This window comes from Kogia breviceps, chromosome 5 (genome assembly GCF_026419965.1).
Source record: "Kogia breviceps isolate mKogBre1 chromosome 5, mKogBre1 haplotype 1, whole genome shotgun sequence".
Lineage (NCBI taxonomy): Eukaryota > Metazoa > Chordata > Mammalia > Artiodactyla > Physeteridae > Kogia > Kogia breviceps.
In genome coordinates this window covers 3,119,938-3,141,318 of record NC_081314.1, presented here as the reverse complement: position 1 = coordinate 3,141,318, position 21,381 = coordinate 3,119,938, and the positions used below count along the sequence as shown (strand labels likewise).

Sequence of the window (21,381 nt, the reverse complement as noted above, 5' to 3'; positions counted from 1 at the left end):
CTGTGATATTCTTTTTCTTGGAAATAAAGATCCTTAATAATCAGACATTCTTACAAACAGAATGATTTACCTATGGGAATAAATAACCAGTTGCATTGAGTTAACAGTTACCTGGAGTTGTGAGGATAGTTACATTTCAAATAGGATAGAAAGCTTTGCAGGAGTACTCCTAGGCCTTTTTACGTAAGGCACTTACATGCTTTTTACAAGCAAATGGCTTAAGAGAGTTTAAGCAGAGCATGTCAGAACAATGACTGTATTTAATACACATAGAGAAGTTCTTATGAAATCAAGACAGTTTTCAAGAAAAAGATTCTATTTATAAATATTTACCACTTTATTTAGCTGGTCTATATCCACAGAAAATAAATTTAAAATTGCACTGTTTATGTCTTTAAATTAGCATGTTTATGTAGAGCTAGAGAAAATAATGTTAACTGTTTCATTTTGCCTTTCGTTTATATGCCTTTTAGTATTATGTGAAAAGCACACTCAGAACATGCCTTTTTCTATTATTAGACTTGTTTTTTGTTTTTTTGTTTTTTTTTTTTTTTTGCTTTATCTGGTTTTGGCCTTGTGCTAGAAAGATATGGTAAAAATCTGTTTTTGTTGAATTATAGATAATGCTTAGAAAATTTCATCCTAAAGTAACTAAGATTAAATAGTATTAAAATTAGAAATTCTTCTTTGCTTTCTCTATTCACTGGGCCAATCTTAGCTAGACAAATTTACTCCAGATTATTTTGAGCCATTATTTGAATTTTCATTATTTGAAACTTTCAGGGAAAGCTGCATTGTCAACTTAATGGCCTTCACATATGGCAGTTGGTCTTAAATACCTTATCCAGAAGACTTTGACAGATTTGATGAGTATCGTGAAAGTGAACAAGGAATACAAGCAAATCTTTAACCCAGGTGTAGAGTCTCTCTGAGGTACTGCAGGACCTTTCCAAAAACTAATTTGAAATATCCAGAACAATAATTGAGACTATTGAAAAACTCGTACTTCAAATGGAATTCTGCATAATGCTTGCTGGGGGCGGGGGGACACCACATTCACTGAAAATTGTCCGTGGGAAATGACTCTCTCAGGGAAATATAGTTTGAGGACTGGATTTTAAAAGTAAATATTGTTTTGGGAGCAGTTCATATAGGAAGCGATTATTGCGTCTGTTTCTCAGTAATGGATTAAAGTTTATTATGTGCTGAGGTCCTTTCGCTTAGAAAGTTATTTTCCTCTGTTATCAATAGGCAATATAGGGAAATCAGTTCATTCTTTGTGCTCTGCTAAATAATCAATTAACAAACGTATTTTGAGCACCTGTCAGAAGTAAGGGATTGTAGTAGGTCAGGAGAAGAGGTTTCAAAGGAGAATTACATAGTTTCTGTTCTTCTTTGACATGTAATTGAGTTGGGGAGAAAGACATGAAAAGTTAACCGTACAATGAGTCTTGGCAGCCCCGTACAGTTGAGTACCAAAGGAGGAAATTCAAAGAAGGAAGTCTTTGTGGAACTGAATGGTTAGGGCATGCTCTGTGGAGGAGGTGGGCCTGAACATAGGCTGAAGGTTAGGCAATCTTTTCTGAAAATAGAGGGAAAACGGTACAAACAGTATGAACAGAATGAGGCTAGCTGCCATATTTGAGCCCCTTCTCTACGTGAGACATTCTTTCCAGAAAAGAACCATCGTGCTACATACACAATTAGGAGACAGGTTTGTGTGGCAGGAACCACCATCCTCTTGGCAGAGATGAGGAAGCTGAAACTAAGAGAGGTTAACCTACTTGCCTAAATTCACGCAGCCTGGTGAGCAGCCGAAATGAATTGAGGCCAGGTCTCTTCTCGCTTCAAAACCAGCATTCTCTTTCCCCTTTATGATTCTGCTGAGAATGAATGTGGTACAGTTATGATACAGTCATTTTAAAACTTCACCCGTAGAATTGACAGAGCTCAAGAAGGTATACATTTAATTTAAAAGGCTGGCAAGTACATTTCATTGTTTTGCTTTCACACCTGTTTGTAATCTTTGCTTCTTAGGTTTATAAGCCTCCTGTCTTTAGCAGATATGCTAAGGACATGCAGTAGTGTGACCCATTATAACATTTCATTTGGGCCATCTGGGATCCAATCAGCGGAAGCTTCGCGGAAATAATGTACTTTCACACCAATAACATGGTGCCATAAAACTTTCGCCAAGAAATGATAGGCATAGCTCCAGAGCACACGCTAAACTTATTTATCATCTTCGTATGGTCATTCTATGCTTTCCTGTTGCGTCATTTTCACACCCCAGTCTGTACTCTCTGTCACTATGTGGCATAGCCTAATGTCTTAAAAAAGATAAAAGTATTAATTGCAGACTGGTTCTCTTGGAGCTTGTCACTTGCTAAAAAATGCCTCTCTTCGTAGAGCTATTTTGAACATACACCAGATAAAATTATACATTGTTTAGAGAAGGACGATGGAAGAATTGTATGCCATTGCTTTTGAACTCAAAGGAAAGCCCTCTTATTAGGAAATATTTATTGAGTGTACTTGTCCATGTGCCACACCTCCCATGCTTTATCTACCTACCTATCGGAGGATAAAGAAGTGAGTAAGATATGCCCTGTTCTCAGGGTGGTTTCCAGTGTAGTGATGGAAATATTCACAAGTAATGTATGGGCAAAACAAAGTGGGCACGGAAGAGCCAAGAATAGGCTGCCTGTGGGCAGAGTGTGGAATTTGCCTAAAACCAACCAGTAGACACCTTAACTCTTTATATACTTTGTATATTGGAGAAAAGACAAAAATCAAATCATAGTTTGTTAAAATTACATGATTCAGTACTTAAGCTATTTATCTTTCTGTGTAAGTATTGGATAAATAAGCATGACCCACATGTAGGGTGACTCTAGATCAGACAGAAGAGATTAATTCGTTTCAGATGTTGGCGCTTCTGTAGAAAGATGGGGACATAATTCACGTGAAGCTTCTTCATACCAACTCCCTGATTAGGAGATGAAAACACTCAGTATCGACAGTCAGGTTTCAGAGGCTGCAACTTTTGTGTTAACAGAAAAGAAAAATCCATAAAAGAGAGGTGTGCTGTATTTAACTTTAGTGACAAAAGGTTTTAGATATGCTCACGAAGCTCTTTTTCCTCCAGCTTTTCTTTGTTTGCAGGAAATAAAGCTGTATTTTGTAGGCTAGCTTCCAAACTTTCAGATGGTGAAAGTGCAGCTGTGCATATTCTATAAGACCCCCATTCAGCTGTGAAGTGTTTGTTCCTTGTTTCCAGGATTGATTCTGCATTCTAGGTTGGAAAACTCAGAGTTTTTATTTTAGGGCTTGCCATTCTTCATTTGCAATCATAAACATTTATTTAAAGCCCACTGCATAAAAAGCTTCACGATAAGATTTTTGGCTGAAATTTTCAAGAGAAATTCGAGATAAAGGTCCTGCTTTTCTGAAGTTTATGGCCCAAAGGAAAAGATCCATTCATCGTGAAATAATGAAAACAAAACAAGAGCCACAAAAGACCAGACCATCAGCGATCATAATAATTATAAAAATAGCTTCTTGCTCGGTAGGCACTTATTCTTATACTTACGTGAGCATACTTAGTTGTTACACAGCGCTGTGAGATTTACGCATTGCTGGCCCTGTCTCTGGTTCATAGGTGAGGAAAATGGAGGCTCAGCAAGGTTAAGGTCAGGTGATTTGCTCAAGGGTCATGTAGCAAGGTACTGTGAGTGCTGAGCTCTCAGCCCGGTGTTGCTGTTTGTTTGTCTGCCTGTTTGTTTCCATCAGGATGGCACGACGTAAGTCAGCAAACCCAGCAATGTAGACTTGAGGCTCGGTCCAGGTTAGTTCTGGAAAGACTTAATAAAGGAGGCACGATGTGAAAGGCGGGTTTTGAAGCATTGTGGTCATGAAACAGCAGAGACGAGGGAGTGGACTTTGAAGTTTCCCCGGCTTGGAAAGGAGGGCAGTATCGAATGGCCTAATCTGCTTGTGTGGTTTGTTCGGTATTAGTTTTACTCACACCTAATACCCTCTGCCCCAGCGCACTCGCCAAGATCAGCAAAATCTACTTTTAGACTCAAAATCATTACCACCTGTGAAGTTTCTGGTGTCACTTCGGAATGACGTAGCATTCTGCCAGTTGCTTCATTGGGTGGCTTTAAGTGGCACATTTTAAGAAGTGTCTTGAGCCCTAAAAGAGTGTTGCACATGCTCTTATAATTTATTCAACTGCATTATTGAAGGCATTAGGGTAATAATTCAGTTCATTTCTCTCATCATTAAAAAATAGAAATCTGTTGCCAACATTAAAATAATCAAACATGTCATTGAGAATTGACATACACTTGGAGATTTCTGATGAACTTTTCTCACTTTCCCCCAAGTCCTAGCAGAGTAATTAGAGCATTGTCTGTGTGTGTGTGTGTGAGATGTGCACATATATGTATGTTATATCCATATGTACGCATGTATTCCATAAAGGACTGTGAAGTAGTCCATAAGTTATAGCTGAAAAAGGAACAAAATAAATATATGAAACTAAGGGATGCACTCACCAATAAGGTTAGTTGTATAAGTTTGCTCTGAAATATTTAATATCATTTTGTGGTTCTTTGCACTGATTACAAGTAGGACTTGTGAAAATATAGTATGTCAGTGACAAAACAAAAGATATTCTGACATACATGTGTAAATCTAAATTATTACTCTCTGTTAGTTATTAGGCTTGAGATCAAACAGTTGATAGATATCATTATTAAGAATCTTAACTGTGTCTTAATCAACTGATTTCTATTGCTTTTTTTTTCCTACTGTTGTTAAACTTTATCCTATTCACACAGTAACAGTTTTCTATTTGTAAATGACCTGACATTAATGGATTTGAAAAATATTTTCCCTTTGTGTACCAAGAATTGTCAGGCGTATTTTTTTTTAAAGATAAATGTTCTATGCTAATGTACTAATTTTTTGGTAAGAAAATTAGCACCTATGTTTCAGTGCAATAGTTCTATGATAAATGAAGTGTAATTAAACATGTAGATTCTGCAACATTCACTTAAATATTAATTTGGGTTCTTTTATATTCTAGGCACTGTGCTAGGCATTGAATACATAATGGTTAACATAAAGAGATGCAATTATAAAAGTGTAATTTTAAAATTTAGACATCTCTCAAATTTCAGATTGGCCATTGCAGAAATAATGACATATTATTATGGTTCCCATTGCCACAGAATTTAAATACTCTTTTCAGTAATTAAAAAAGTATTATTTGTAGATGTCAGTAAATACTTATTGTAAAGCCTCTATCAATGTTAGGTTTACTGTGTATAAGTAAAGTATTCTATTTTCGTGTAAGAAAAGTGCCATTTTAGGCTTAGAATGACTGCTTTACAAGTAAGCAAGAGAAGTAGCATTACAAGGTAATGCAGAAAGAGAAAACTCAATTTTGAGTGGCTGCAAAATATTGTAAAGTTTAAAAGGTTAGGCTAGTACAGGATGCCCCAGATTTGCCACTCAATATGCAGAATGCTGTGACAGCCAGGGCTGATACAGCTGAAAATATATGCAGCCTTGGAAGCCTTGTAAGTTTCAGAAGGTCATTTTGGCATCACAGTAGAAACACTAATTCACAGGGAAGGTCAAACTGGACAGCTAGGCAAGGAGATAGGTTGCTGAACCCGACAGTCCTCGATTTTAGAATAATTGTCCCCTATGCCAACTGGGTATCCTAATTCGATGTGGCCCTCTTTCATTGAGATATTTATAGAGGAACAATCTTTACTTGATGGTTGGATTGTAATATGTCTTTTCTCTTCTGAAACTTTTAAGTGTTGCATCTACAACCTTAACCTGGTACCAGGACCGATGTGAATATAATTTTATTTATGTGTGATATATGCTCCATCAAAAAAGGATGTTGGTTGGCTTGCAACAGTAAGTGCACATACACAACAGGACTGTGAAAAAGAGACGTAACAAACCGGTTAGAAAGAAAAGAGATGGAACAAGTACTTGAGATGAAATTGAGAACTAAACTTCTCTCTCAGCTTTCTGGAGACCAAAGCAAAAGCTTTAGGAAGTAGAAAAATCCCAAGTTTATGTATTAAGATTTCTTTGTATCCCATATAGGGTCTTATTCTTAGCCCTTAGGGTATTTAGTTAAATATTCTGACTCTGTCCTTGAGTGAAATCTTGGAATAGATGAATTCCAATTAATTAAGAAGTGAAGGCTGGAATCTTCAGTCTGGCCTTCAAGGCCCTTACTGATGTGGTTCCAGCCCCAGATTATCTCCTGCCAGCCCCGTTCGTTGCACATGGGTGATCCACACGGAGCAGTTCCCCCAGGGTTCGTGTTTTGTGCTTTCCCCTGTCCTTGCCTTTGTTCTCTGTATTCCTACAGTCTGGAGTGCTGTTCCTTTTTGTCTCCAACCAAATGAAACCCATCCTTCTAGGCCTATTTTAGATGTCTTATCCATCAAGAAACCACCCCCTGCCCTCTCTCTTGTAGTCACCAAGCTTTATTGTTATCTGTGCTGTGTACTTGCTACCTTCTCTCTTATGTGCAGTTATTTGTATATTTTATGTCCCCTCGTTAAGCAGTAAATTCTTCAAAGCTAGATCCATGTATTCCCCCGATGTCTAGGCTGCATACATATTCATCAATAAACTGCTAATATAATCAATGCATGTGCCCTATGTTATCTATGTATTGTTTATCTTTAATGAATATATTTATCCATTTAAAAAGTTTATTGTTGTGTGTTGGATGTATTTGGATTTCTTTAAAGAAAACATTTTTCTTCCCCTAGGGTAGTAGAGAAGAAAGAAAGAGAACTAAAAAAGTAAAGAGCACAATTAGAGGAGTAGCACTTGTAGTTTTTGTCAAAGGAGATAATTTTGAAGCAGTGGAACTGAGATTGTGATTTTTTTTATTGTTTTGACTTGGGGTTTTCTTATTAGCAACTTTTTTTTTTTTTTTTTGCCGCATGCGGGCTTCTCACTGCTGTGGTCTCTCCCGTTGCGGAGCGCAGGCTCCGGACGCGCAGGCTCAGCAGCCATGGCTCACGGGCCCAGCCGCTCCGCGGCACGTGGGATCCTCCGGGACCGGGGCACGAACCCGCGTCCCCTGCGTCGGCAGGCGGACTCTCAACCACTGCGCCACCAAGGAAGCCCGAAAGCAACTTAACATTTACCATTTTTATGTTTTTGGTGCCATAAGGTAACTAATATATTAGAGAACAGGTTTGTTACACGTAAAAGGAAAAATATCAGTTGTACCATTTCAAACTCTCTGTGCTTTCTCTCTAGCATACTTTTCTACGGTTTTAACAGCCGTCAAAAAATCTTATCTGCCTCTACGTCGCTTAGAAGTGTTTCAGACAGTTATTCCATCTCCTTCACTGCTTTTCAAACACTGTTTTAGTGGCTGATATAGATCCGTCTTACTGTAAGCATACTTGTTGAGGCTCTATTCAGTTGTATGCTTTTAGAGCAGCCTTCCTTTTTCCTTATGTAGGTTTCTGCTGATAGAAATCTAAGCTCCTCGAAAGCTCTGAAGAAAACGTAGGCTCTTCTTGCTCAGAAAGCAGACAAATAAAAATAAAATCATGCTCAGACACCTCTTCCTCGACAATTAATCTTTAAATCAGTTTTACTGAGTATTTAGAACCCTGTAATGTATGACTTAACTAGATTAAAACTAATTAACAATCCTGGAAGAAACTAATAGACCTGTAGTGTATAATTCTCACATTTCTAAGTGTACATTATTAGTGTCCAGTATGTACCCCATGGACATACAAGGACAAGAACATCCATATCTCAGCTCTGTGAAGAGGCCATCTTATCTCGTTCAGGATCTATACACAGGGCTTTCTCTTTCACTTACCTCTCAGAGCAAACCACAAGGGGTGTAGTCCTGGCTGCTGCACCATACTCTACCCCCAGTCTCTCTGTTTTTTGGCTTCTATTGTATTTAAGGTCATTTCTACAAAGTTTGGTGTTAAATTACTAGCATGTGTTGCAAATGAAATTTTAAATTGGGAATCAAAAGTCCTGATTTTGGGTCCTGATTCTTCCATTTAATTAGCTTAGGAGACTTTGGTGAGCCAGTCACTTACCCGTGCAAGACTTAATTTATTTGTTCACAAATGGGCAAGATAATATAACCATCTCTTAGAGTCCTGAGGAACAAATGGCAAAATTAAGATGAAAGTAAATTGTATACCAAAATAGCAAATATTATTTGCTATTGTTGCATAATCATAGAATGTATGAGTTCTGGGGGAGAAGTAAATTTCTCTTGGGGGAAGAGTAAATTTTTCTAAGTGGCTCCTCCAGTAGAAACTTTTTATTAAAGAACAAGATGAACACCTTGCAGGTTTTATATATAAATCAAAAAGAAATGTAGCGCAAGCCAACTTCCCCAAAAGTTAATTTTAAAAAAAATAAATAAATAAAAATTAAAAAAAATAAAAATAAAATAAGAAAAAAAAAGTTAATCTCTTCACGGGTTTTTAATGAAGATGCATAGTTTGTAGTTTTATCCAAAATAAAGTGGTTCTTCCTGGAGGAAGATTAAAGCATTAAGTCTTTTTTTTCCCCTATTAAATTTAATACAAAGGTTTTACTTGAATTTAAATAAAAAGGTAGGTTTTAGTTATGTATGAAGAACATGATTTGACTAATTCCTATGCAAAGTTTTTCCGTATTCTTTGGATACACATACAGACACAAACACACAAACACACATAACATGCATATCTACACTCCCATACATACGTTAATCCTTACTTCATATCTTATCTATACTATTAACAATTTATTTTATCTTACTGTAGTGATTGAATAGGTGCTTAATTGTTTTTTCATCTTTTTGAAAAATAATTTTACTACATAAATTATTCTTATTATAAATAAGAATGATGTGGAGGGGCATGTATGGTGCCTGATTTAAAATAATATTTTAAAAAACGAATATAACACAACTTCGCATACATTTTGCAGGTATGTCTATTTTCTAAAGTAGTTAATAGAATATAATCAAAAAGCATGTCACCAAATCTCATCTTAACCATTTTTTTTGACTTTTTATTTTATTTTTTTCACACACGCACACACACACACACACACACACACACACACACACACACACACTGTATTTTATTTTTACAAGAGATAAATAAACTGACACCAAGCATCGTAAATGGATGACCACAAGAAAAGCAATAATGCCAAATCTCAACTAAGCCATCTTTTGGGAAATTATTGGGTAGAAATGCAGTAAACAATCCCTGGTGGAGGTAGTATTTTAGCTTTAGTTGATTATGATTGCCAAAATTTAATGAGATTAAGGATAGCCTGGGGAGTTTGCTTAAAACGTAGATTACTGGTCTTTATCCTGGGTGGGTCTAGGGTAGGTCCCAGGAATGTGTATTTTTTGTGTGTGTTCTTTGCTACATTTATTTGTTGAGACAAATGTCTGTTCTTAGACTTTTTTAAAAAGGCTCTGTTAAAATGTAATCGACACACGGTAAACTGCACATACTTCCATCAACATCATATGCACTGTGATTTGCCATGGAAAGCAGGTCATTGCTTTTTAAGTGCATGTGATGCTGGTGGAAAAACATAGAGGTTTAATCACTGTCTCATTAGGAAGGTGTAGTCCACTTTTCAGATTTCCTCATGGGTTACAGCTTTTCCAGGATGCACAGAACCTTATGGGCAATCAAAATACTTAAGAAAGGGATGTTCTTTTTTTCTGTTTAGCAAAGGAACCAAACCTCAAGTTGCCACGTTAGTTTGTTCTAGGGTGTTCCATATGTATGCTCTTTGGAAAGTACAAAATCCTAGGAATAGAATCTTGCTCTTATCTCCTGAGAAGTGAGACTTTATTTATACTCCGACAACATGGTAAAAGCACATTGTCAAAAAGAGAATAAAAGCATTAGAAATGCCCATACTTTGCCAACCGGCCATCGTAAGTCTTTTGAAAATCCAGTTTGAGGCTCTTCTTTATTCTGTGAACTGTTATTTAATAAGAAAGAGTTGGAGGAGGGCGAAGTGAGAGGAGAGTGTTTTATTTTCTACCGGGAGATGTGTCCATTGGCAAAATCATACAAAAGGGTACGCCTGTCTCGGTTCTTTAGACTGGAAGTGCACGCCACTTCAGGAGAACGCTCCACTCCAGGGCAAGAGGAGCCCTGGCCTCAGGAGAAATAACCACACAGGGAAACGTGTTTGGGCCTACATGAGTTCACCAGCGTTCTGTTGTGCCTTAGCTAGTTTGATAACGCATTGCATTATTTATAGCACTTGTCAGAAACCATTTCCTTTAGTCAATTAGTGTCTAAAAAAGGAGGGGGGAAGCAGGATATTTTCTGACATTTGTAGAAATGACGGGTAAAAAAAAGCATTCCCTTCGTCATATGACATTGCGCTGTCAGAGATTTTCCTAAGATGACATGCCCTGCACACTCTGTTAACTACACATTTTGTTTTTATTAATAGGAGAAGAATAGTAACCTATATATTGTCCATTTTGATACTCTGTCAACTGAAGTATTTATCAGACTTCCAGCCCCCTGTTGTTTGGCAAATAATTACAAAATATAAATTTTGTAATTGTTTTAGCAACTAGATCGTTTATTTTGAAATAACAGGAGTTGAACAGCTTCTTTTACAAATGTTTCCATTGATTAGCTGCCACGTAAGTGCTAACAGTTGAAAATATTTTGCAAAACAGAAATGCAAGGCTTTAAGTTCTATTTATGGGAAGAAAGACATATACCTTTAACCTGTTCCTACAATGGAAATTTACAATCTAGATTTAAGGATAGTATCTTTTTTAGGTCTAGCATAGGTTTAATAAATACAGAAAAGCACGTTATTAATTGTTGGTAGAAGCAGGTATTGACAGATGTTTTCTTGGGAGAAGTTTGCTATTCTAGTTCAGAGTTAATATATGCATATACTTTATGTTCTAAGTGTGTTTATGTGATTAATACCACTCAAGTGGAAGCACAGTTTTGTATTTATAATTGCAGCGTTGCTTAAAGTAATGAAAAGCTGGCATTAATTTAGGTGACCACTAGTAAAGAAATGGACATATAGTAAAGTAATACACAGTTGTTAAAAAGTATTTATGTTGATCTATTTCTATTGATAAAGAACGATCATTAACATATATTGTAGAAAGCAAGCCTCAGAGTAATATGCTTAGTATGTTTCCATCACTTTGGTAAAAATGGTGAACTGTGTATGTGTGTTGTATCTGTAGATGTGTGTATGTGTATGAGGAATGCATGGAAAAGGACTAGCCACACTGTACTAATAATAGTGGTTACCTCTGGGTTTAGAGGGGGTCTGATTTGGCAATGGAAGGATGGAGAATTCTCAGTAAAACCCTTCTGTATGGTTTAAATTTATTACAATGAAAATGAATTCATTTAGCAACATCTAAAACCAAAAAAAAAAAAAGAGAGAAAAAATACATGGAGTTAATGTACATGATTCATATAAATTGCTTGCTAGAGATTTCTGTTTGTCATCTGAACTTATATTTTACTATCTCTTCCATTATTATTTAGTAGTATCTATCTCTATATAGGTAATAGCCTTATCATTTATACCCATACTTCTCAATCACAAAACAAGGCAGAACCATAGTTAAGAGTGCAAATTGTTAATTCTTTGATTTGAAATAATTCAGGTTATTGTAGTCACTGGAGATGTGAAAGTCTAAGTGTAGAGGGAGAAAAACTCAAAATTTAAAGAAACAGTCTTTAGTTCAACTTTGAATTTGCTCCTGAGGCTTTGCATTTCAAATCTGAGAAGACTTTATTTTCACCATCTAATCACACCACATGGTAGGTTTTTTTCTTTGTTTTATTTTACATCTCTTTCTGAATGTGAGCTCCATGAGACATGCATTTCCATGTATGTCTGCAAAAGTTCCTGTGAATGAATGAGTCAGAGATTCTAGATCTGCTTTGTCCTTTGATGCTCATGTAATGAGATTTCAGTTCTTAAGTATGTTTTGTGGCACGAAAGGGTGGTAAATGATTTATGTATAAATATAAATTTAGTTATCGGGGAGACAAATTACCTTTTTATCCAGTTAATCTTATATTTTCAAGAGGTGCAGAATCTCTGTGTGTTTTTCTTTTTTATAAGTTAAGCCTCGTAATTAATAAATACTGAGGTAGGCACAAACAAAATATGCCTCCCTATTGCCACTGTGGAGCTGCTTTTTGAAATTTTAGGCTTCTGCAAAATACATTCTGAAGCTCTGGCTTATTCTGTAGCAGTTGCAATAATATTAGCATTATTTGTTGTTGTTCAACATCTGAGACCTAGTTTAGTATATTTGTTACATGGAATGTTCCCCAAAAGATACTTCAGCTACATTGAAGTGGAAATGAGTTATTAATGCATGTCTTTGTTTTATAACATATCTTCCTCTTTTTTAAAACTAGGGAAAAACAACTAGGTCTTGACTCACTATTCGGGAAAACATAATTCTTATTTGCATGTGAGTGTATGTGAATTTGTGATTTTTTTTTTTTTAGAAAAGCTCAAGTTAAACTGAGATTCTAATATTTTATTTTTATTAGGAATACATTCAGTTGACATTGGTGTATTATTAAAAGTATGTTTGAGTGTATTCGTTAAAAAGGTAATCTTTAAGGTCAAATATATAAATCAATAGAAATATCCCTAGGATTGAAACGTTAAACTGTGTGGTACCTTTGTGGCTTGAGTATTTGTAAAGTTTGCAATAAGAGATACATTTGTGAAGTGATGGGAACTTTTACTGATTAAATGGAAAGGAGGAATTATGTATGTATTGTGTTTTGTCATGAGAAGTCCATTAATTCATTTAATTAGGATGTATTCAAGTAATACTATCCTATATTCATATTTGATATCATTCATTATATTCTGAAGAGTAATTATTATAGATCTCTTTAACTATAAACATAGATTTTACATATTTTCTCATAATGATTAATAATTAAGCAACAGATTTGGGGCAGTCTTCTCTAGAAATAAGCGAATAAGATTCCCCAGGTTGAGGTTACTAGGTTTAGGTTTTAAATCAGACATCTGGAAATTCAAGAGCTATCTGTTAAGACCAAGCTTTTGTGCTCACACACAGTTGATAGTAATGAGGGCTATTGCTACAATAAAATTTTAGAAATTCGGGAAAGTGTGACAGCTATGATTATTTGGTTCTAATAGAGATATGCTTTATATTTTGGCCAGATTTTGTTTTGTTTTGTTTTTGTTACTTCTTTACATATTGATTTTATAATTTTGCTCGATTGAACCTACTCAAATGGAAAGCCGGCATAGGTTAATTATGGAGAAGCTCGTAATGACCCCTGGTTGTTGTGAGAACGACTCTGCCTGGGAAGGAAAGTTGGAACGGTGGGGCAGAGGTACACAGGCAGCAGATTTCAGTGATGTACAGGGTGCCGTGGGAATATTTCCTCAAGTCTCTCGTTAATCAACTTTATACTTACTTTTGAGTTGTGTAGTAATGTTTATTAGGGAAGCATGGATGAATTTGCTACCATTCCTCAAGCAATGAAGATAATATTTAAACATGTTTTAGGTGGAGGTACCACCAACCTCAGGAAGAAGCTAGGTGATATTGTTCAGAAGGTATAAAGATGGAAATTAACTTTCCATGTTAAAGCTAAGATTTTTGCCCCTAGTTACAGTGTCAAATACAACATAAATCATTTAAGTAAACTTTAAAATCAAAGTCCCTAATTATGGCATTGCCCTGGGAATAACAGTATCACAATGTATTACATTCCATTTAACATTCACAGTTTTATCATGCTTATTTCACATTGGTAGATTCCAGATGGGTTAATGTACCATTCTTCCTGAAAACTGCCAGAATGGTTAGATTTGGTTTTTCTATCTTTCAGCTCTTTGAGCACATATCAACGTTGTTAATTTTATTGTAGTCTTGTGTTCCTAATTATTATTTTGAAATATTAAATGACATGGACAGATCAGAAATGACGACCTAAGCCTAACAAGATAACAACTTCTTTGGGTAATATATAGAATAAATAAAACACTAAATGGGATTAGTAGTTCATCTTGAAGAATGATAAAGTAACATTCGTAGTGTTACTATACTTTCTCGTGGAATAGAGGGAGATGTTAAAAGACTGCCTGTTTGAATATCATCAGAAAACAATGCAAATTTTCCCTTCTTTTGCCAGAATTGAAGACTGATTCTGTCAGAAATTCACAGATAATTGTTTACATGTTTTAAATTTGCAAAGCCACGAGTAACTGTTTCAGATTTTTCCGTGGATTAAAAAAAAAACAAAACAACAAGACTTCCATCGACTTCACAGGGAAGGCGGTGTATAAATATGGTTCTGTGTTAACTTCACTGCCTTGTACTCCTTCCAAAGAGTGGCGTTTGCTGGTGGTTTCATTCAGTTCTAAAGGTGGCATCTCAGTGTTTTCAGCTGTGCCTCATAAGCAGATAGTGAAACAGGTACATAGTATTATGCCAAATACTAACAGCTGTTGTGAAGAAGAATAAAGCAGGATAAGGGGCTGGCAGGTCTGGGCTGGGGGTGAGAGGAGCAGGTTTGGATGCTTTTGACAGTGGGCAGGAAAAGCTTCGAGGAAGGTAACTGGGCTGTAGGGGCTGGAAGAAGGCAGTTAGGAACAAAACCAGTGGCTCAGTCTACAAAATGCCGTGAGTCGTTCTGATATTTATCTTCTTAGGTCTTTTAAGTTTTAAAATTTTGCCTGATACAGGACTCAATTCAAAATTCACTTTAAACAAAATATCCTTATTGGAGTATAATTGCTTTACAATGGTGTGTTAGTTTCCGCTGTGTAACAAGGTTAATCAGCTATACGTATACATATCTCCTCCCTCTTGTGTCTCCCTCCCACCCCTCTAGGTGGTCACGAAGCACCGAGCTGATCTCTCTGTGCCAAAATTCACTTTTTAATCATTGTCTGAGTAGAGGCTTCATGTTTCATTTTGTCTTAAATGTGAGTACTTAAGGGACAAGAGTCATTTTCTAATTTGAGTACAGTTTAGTTAGTTGCTTTTGGAATTCAGATCTTTAGCAATGGCACATCACCTAACCAACACTCCTTCAATATCGTTCAGTAAGAGACCACTTGATGATTAGGTAATCAAACCTATCAGAACTTTAAAGGAAGGCTTTGATAGACCTTCGATGACTTATTTGTGTTGGTAAACATAATCTTACTTCCCTTGCGAGCAGCTTGTCACCCAAAACACAGTGCAGAGCCTCAGACCACTAGGCCACGTTGCGGGTCGCTGGGCCATTCCATGGGATTTGTGGTTGAAAGTGATCTTTTTTTCTCTGCAGTGTTTCTAAAACTTCGGTCATTTGCACATTTCCTTCATGATTTTTACCAGTATATTTACTTAGTCTTATTCTTTAAATTCTTTTGATTATACTTGAGCCTCTTCCTAAGTTATGACACCCACAGGCTTGACAAACTTGTTTTAGCATTCCGATGCATCTATTAAAATTATGTTGTTTCTGCATCACTTAAAATCGCCATGGGTGCTACCCCCTCACTGAGAAACACCGATCTCAGCTTTTTGTTATATGGAGTTGAATACTGCTGAAGATTGCATTAACCCATTCAGACCACGGTTTTTCCCATGTAATAAATAACTTTGTTACCCTATTCAGTACCTTCATGAGTAGAGAAAAAACTCTACAGCCTCCGGAAATGCTTAGTTAGTTGTTTGTTTACTGAAATCTCCGTTAATATTTGGGACAAGCCATGAGCAAAATTGTACTGTGAGCTAACTTAGTTTGCTGAAGTAATGCATCGCTAATTATGGACTTGTCGACACCTGTGAGCCAGGGGGAAAGTTAACTGTTTGGGACGAGGAGCTGCTTCTTGTCAGCTCCAAACATACACAGCGAAGTTGGCCACCTGTTGCAGTCAGATTGAAACTTGTCTTAGTAAGTAAAAAAACCTCAAATTATTACTAAGTTAACTTCCTCAATATGTAACTTATTTCAGAATCAAAAGTTATGAAAGGGCCTCCCTGGTGGCACAGTGGTTGAGAGTCCGCCTGCCGATGCAGGGGGACATGGGTTCGTTCCCCGGTCCGGGAAGATCCCACGTGCCGCGGAGCGGCTGGGCCCGTGAGCCGTGGCCGCTGCGCCTGCGCGTACGGAGCCTGTGCTCCGCAACGGGAGAGGCCACAGCAGTGAGAGGCCCGCGTACCGCAAAAAATAAATAAATAAATAAGTAAAAAGTTATGAAAAAGTCCCCCAAGTTCCCAGCTAACTACTCTGGCATGTAATAGAACCAATCTGCCTATATTTGGTTCAGAAGAACTGAAATGATTAGTAAATATATGTGACTAAGAAATTTAACCTTGCTTATAGAGGCCATCCAGTTCTCCAAAACAGAATTTTAGTCTTATACCTTGTAAGTGTCTGTTTATCCTTTACTGCAGAATATATGCAACCCTTAGATAGATATTTATATGAAGCCATCCACTGTTAATTTAATGCAAATATATATCAGTTGCTTCAAGAGTAATTATTTGTAATTCCCTCTGGTTTTTTTTTTTTAAACTGTATCCTGTTTTGGGTTTCTTTTCCTCTATCTTTACATTTTCTTCTTTTCCTTTCTATTTACCTCCTCTTATCTTAAAGTAGAAAATACCTGTGAATTCTGATATCACTCAAGGAGAAATTGGTCTTGGTTCTTGGGAAGAATATGCCTGTCTGTAGAACATGTCCCATGATAGGAGGAACTCTACAGTTTAGTGTTTGGAATTTGATCAACAGGTAAAAGAGGGCTTGTTGTTATGCAGGTTTTTAAAAGTTTGATTCTCACTGAAAAACGGTTGTATTCCCAATCATTTCTTTTGTTTGTTTCTGTTCAGGGAGGTTTATTACAATACGTTGAAATACCGGTCAGAAATTTACCTTGCAAGCAATTTACCTATTAGTAAATATCTTTACAGTAGAAGTATTTCTTTCAGTAATTATTTACAAACAACACATATCTTTAGGGTCAATATGTTTGCAAGAATTCCTGCAATCGGAACAATACGCATACACTTTTAAACATTGTCTCTATCTGTAGAACAAAAATCCATTGCCATTTGAAGTGCTGACCCAAATCTTATAAAATCTTAATTTATCAAAGCACTCAGTTATGAAGATTTCTAGTCTCCTCTGAAATTCTTATGTTTCAATAAAGAAAAAGAAGAAGGTTACAAGGCAGTATTCTGATATCAGCAATTTAGTCAAACCAATTTTTAGGATAAAGTTTGAGTTTGTTACTCCCAGTGCCTTGTATCAAAGGCTGGAACACACATTATCAGGTGCAGCTGGGCTATTTCATAAAAGTCACTGTCCTATCTGAGTGCTCACTTGTCCATGCCTGGCTAATTATAAATATTTTGATTATCGTCCTTGCCTAATACATTTTATAATAGTATTTTCAGCTTACAAATATACATATCTGTAATTCTTTCAGTGATACTTTTTGATGTAAATAGGATTTCTCTGCTACAGAAAATACAATCAGGACACCTGTTTATAAGCATTTTAGTAATTAAACTATATTTTGTACTTGAGTGGGACTAAACCTGTAACATTGTAGAAGGGAAAAATAATCAACCCTAGAAATTAATTTTGTAGCTGTATTTAGACATAACCAGCAAGCAGTGAAGATATTTCTAATGGTACCATTGTCTTTCCTCATATTGTTTAGATCCCATAGATCATGAGGAAATTTTCCTCGGAACTAGACACACATTCTCACAAACATGTTTATTCCTAGTCGGTTGAATAAAACCTATTCTTTTAGTAAACATTTTAAGAACATCTGTTACGTTCCAGGGACTGGGTTAAAAAAAAGTGGTAGTACACTCTATCGTCATGGAGTTTATAACCTTGGGGGCAAAAGTACCAAGAGATGCAAAAGTACTGAGAATATTCTGAAAGGGAATAATGTTTATCAGAGTTGGCCCAGCCTTCTACAGAAGGTGATATTTGAATAGCAGTTTCAACAAGGAGAAGGGATTTGCCAAGTTGAAGGGGTGAAAGAGGTATGTGTCAAACCAAACAAAGGGTTAGCATGTAACAAGTCCCAGGAGCTCACAAGGGTATGACATATGCCAAGAACCTTGGGCAGTTCCTCACAGCTCCTGTCTCCCAGGGAGCATAGAGGTGCAGCCAAAAAGATAAAATGTGTCAATTCAAGACAGGAGAGGGGGTCAAGTAAGAGGGAGTTGTACCGGCTGTTAGAGGTCAAGCAATGACAAGGGACTCAGCGTAGTCTTTGGCTCTTTGGCTTTGTTGGGAGTGTTGACTACTGTCGCTGAGCACTGAAGTAGTAGTTACGGAGGTTACACGGGTACAGATTCAAGCATGAATGGAGGAGAAGCAGGAAGGTAGCACGTGTAGATGACTCTTCAGACGTTCGTTTGGGAAGGATGGAGGAAGAGCGTTAGGGAGAGGTGATGCGTAACTAGGCGAGGTCCCCTTCCTCCTGCTGTGCTGCCCCTTCCAGCTCAGAGCTTCTTCAGCACTTTGAGGGCTAAGAGAAGGAATTGCGGGCAAGGCAGGTGTTCCTATATAGAGGGAGTTTAGAGGGAAAGAAGTCTTGAGAAGGAGCCAGTCAGGGTGGCAGCTCAGCCTCGGGCAGGAGAAGGGAAAGCTCCTGGGAGACTGAGAAGAAAGGGTACAGAAAGATAGTTGAAAGATGGATGGTGGGAAGGTGAGAGAGAGTTCATGCCTGAGGGCCACTATTTTTACTATGAAATATTTGTGACACGTAAGATCATCTGCTGTTGGTAGTGAGAGCAACATGGAGGAGGAGGGACTTGAGAGTAATGAAGTTTTAGAAGAGTTGGAGTGTGAGGGGAGCTGTCCAAGGCCAGGGGGACAATTCCTAGACGCTGGGAGGCCTGAGTGACCCTGGAATATGGAAATTTATAGAGGCAGTGAGGAGTGTGTGTGTGTGTGTGTGTGTGTGTGTTTTCAAGTGTGTGTTCATAGTTGTTTATATGGCTGTGTTCCTGCATGTGTGTGTGTATCTATGTGGTGTAAATTTACTTCCAGTTCGCCTGTAGAAATCAATCATTTAATTTGCCACAGATTATGGAGCGCCATCTGTTTTCCATTCCTAAGCCAGGCACTTAGGGTTACTGAGATGAGTTAGATTGTTTCTGTCTTTGGGAACATTAGGCTAGTGGGTCAGGCATGTAAGCAAATAAAACACTGTAGAGGGGAGCAGAGGTAACTTGGGAGGAGACAGTGTTAATCTGTGGGTGGGTGGAGACGGAGGAAGTGACATCTTGAAAGCTTCCTGGAAGAAGTGACATGTTAGCCAGCTTCTAAAGGAGGTAATGGTTGCAGGTGAAGCTCTTGAAGATTCCAGAAACACAAAAGAGGTGTTGACCACAGATGTGGTACATACGCAAAGGCATGAAAAAGTTGAGAAATTTTGAATGCAGGGTAAACATTAAGGAAGGTGGATGAATTTTAAGAGTTTGTGACCAGCTTGGCTTTCTTTTTACAGAACCAGGAATTAGGACCGGAAAATTTTTTAAAAGCAAAAATATTTCTGGAGCATCAGTATGAGTTTTTTTGTTTGTTTTTGTTTTTGTTTTTGTTTTTTTAAATTTTTATTTATTTTTGGCTGTGTTGGGTCTTCGTTTCTGTGCAAGGGCTTTTCTCTAGTTGTGGCGAGCGGGGGCGCTCTTCATCGCGGTGCGCGGGCCTCTCACTATCGCGGCCTCTCCCGTTGCGGAGCACAGGCTCCAGACGCGCAGGCTCAGTAATTGTGGCTCACGGGCCCAGTTGCTCCGCGGCATGTGTAATCCTCCCAGACCAGGGCTCGAACCCATGTCCCCTGCATTGGCAGGTGGATTCTCAACCACTGCGCCACCAGGGAAGCCCTGTTTTTTTTTTTTAATCTTTCCAAAAGTTGTAGTCTACTACAACATTCTCTAAACCTAGTATCTGGTCGTTTTTAAAAAATTAATGTTAAGCGTGACAGTATTAGTTCTAAAATAAATTTTAAAAATTTTGGCTAGATATCCATGGTTTATATATATGTATGTATATATATTCATATTCTGTATTCTAATTTCCAAATTATAAATATATTATATGCTAGTTGGCCATTTTTGGCCCTTGAAGAAGTGTAACCTAACACTATTTCTTATACTGTGTCATTGCTCTTTAGAGTGTGAAGCTTTTAGGGTTATTAAAGCCTTGTTTTCTTTGGTATCATTCAAAATGGGGGGGAAAAGTGTATGCTTTCGGTAACTGCTGAGCATTTTCTGAAAGTTTTTCCATCTAGATTGAAAGAGAAAGTAAGTTGTTAGAAGCCAAAGCGCCCCGCTGTAAGAGCAGCCGAAGTCAGTAGAGCGGTAGGCAAATAGGGGACCCCCCAGCTCCCACCCTCCAGCTCATTCGTACCTCTGAAGTGCATCATGTCACCCAAATCAAATTGTTCACTTAATATTTAATGTTTCTGCGATGCAATCACTTTCTCCCTTGAGGTCGACTTCAGATTTGCCAGCCACGCTGAAAACACTGCACTCCTTCTTCTCCCCACATGACCTCAACTTCTGCTTAAAAAATGTTAGAATAAAGGATGCTTTTGTTCATATCTCGCCTGCCTGTGATATATTGACAAAGTGTCTGCCGGCTGAATGGAATAGTTTTACAGTATGAGTGCCGCCTTCAGTGGAGAGGCAGGACTCGGGCTGTAGAAGGAAGTGAATTGGATAGGTCAGGAGAATGTACCATTTGTAAACACCCCTTTCCTTTTTTATTCACGTGTCAGGACAGCAGGGGCAGGCTGTTCGGTGCCCGTGCCTGCGCAGAGCCGGAGGGAGAGCAGCTTGGAAGTCAGCTGCAGTTTTTAAACCTTGCTTTTTATTTCCTGATAATGATCTTCAAGTGCTTGGACTTGTTGGAGAAGCTGTTTTGAAACTAACATGGTTTAGTCCACTAACTGCATGTTGGGTAAATTCAAAACCCACATGCTCGTCCTCTTGCAGTGGAATAAGTCACATCTGATGGACATTTTCTGTGCTTATAGCATAGTAATGAACATCTGACAGGCGCGACCTTTCATAAGACAACCCACACTATTGGCTTTCTGCCCAGAATATTGCTGCAACGCTATCTGTGATTGGTTATCTCTCTATCATGCATTGCTTCACAAGGGGAAACGGCCCCTTTTTTTAATAAAATCTACGATGGCTGGCTGCAGTATGCCTCACTGTAAGTATTGTGTGTGTGTGTGTGTGTGTGTGTGTGAGAGAGAGAGAGTGTGTGAGTGTGTGAG

The 21,381-nt window shown here is 37.6% G+C and overlaps 1 protein-coding gene across 41 annotated transcripts in view; it reads left to right on the top strand.

Moving 5' to 3' along the window:
* The window catches only part of MBNL1 (muscleblind like splicing regulator 1), a 180,346-nt gene that overhangs the window by 9,591 nt on the left and 149,374 nt on the right, over positions 1 to 21,381 (top strand). For 8 of the 41 annotated variants that reach the window (XM_067033556.1, XM_067033548.1, XM_067033542.1 and 5 more), the window contains exon 1: positions 20,892 to 21,317. The exons of 31 other annotated variants lie outside the window; for them this stretch is intronic. The gene's annotated coding sequence lies outside the window, so the exon portion shown is untranslated. Of the gene's footprint in view, positions 1 to 20,879; positions 21,318 to 21,381 lie in introns of those variants that run through there. 2 more of the 41 variants (XM_067033545.1, XM_067033562.1) reach the window with 2 other exon arrangements.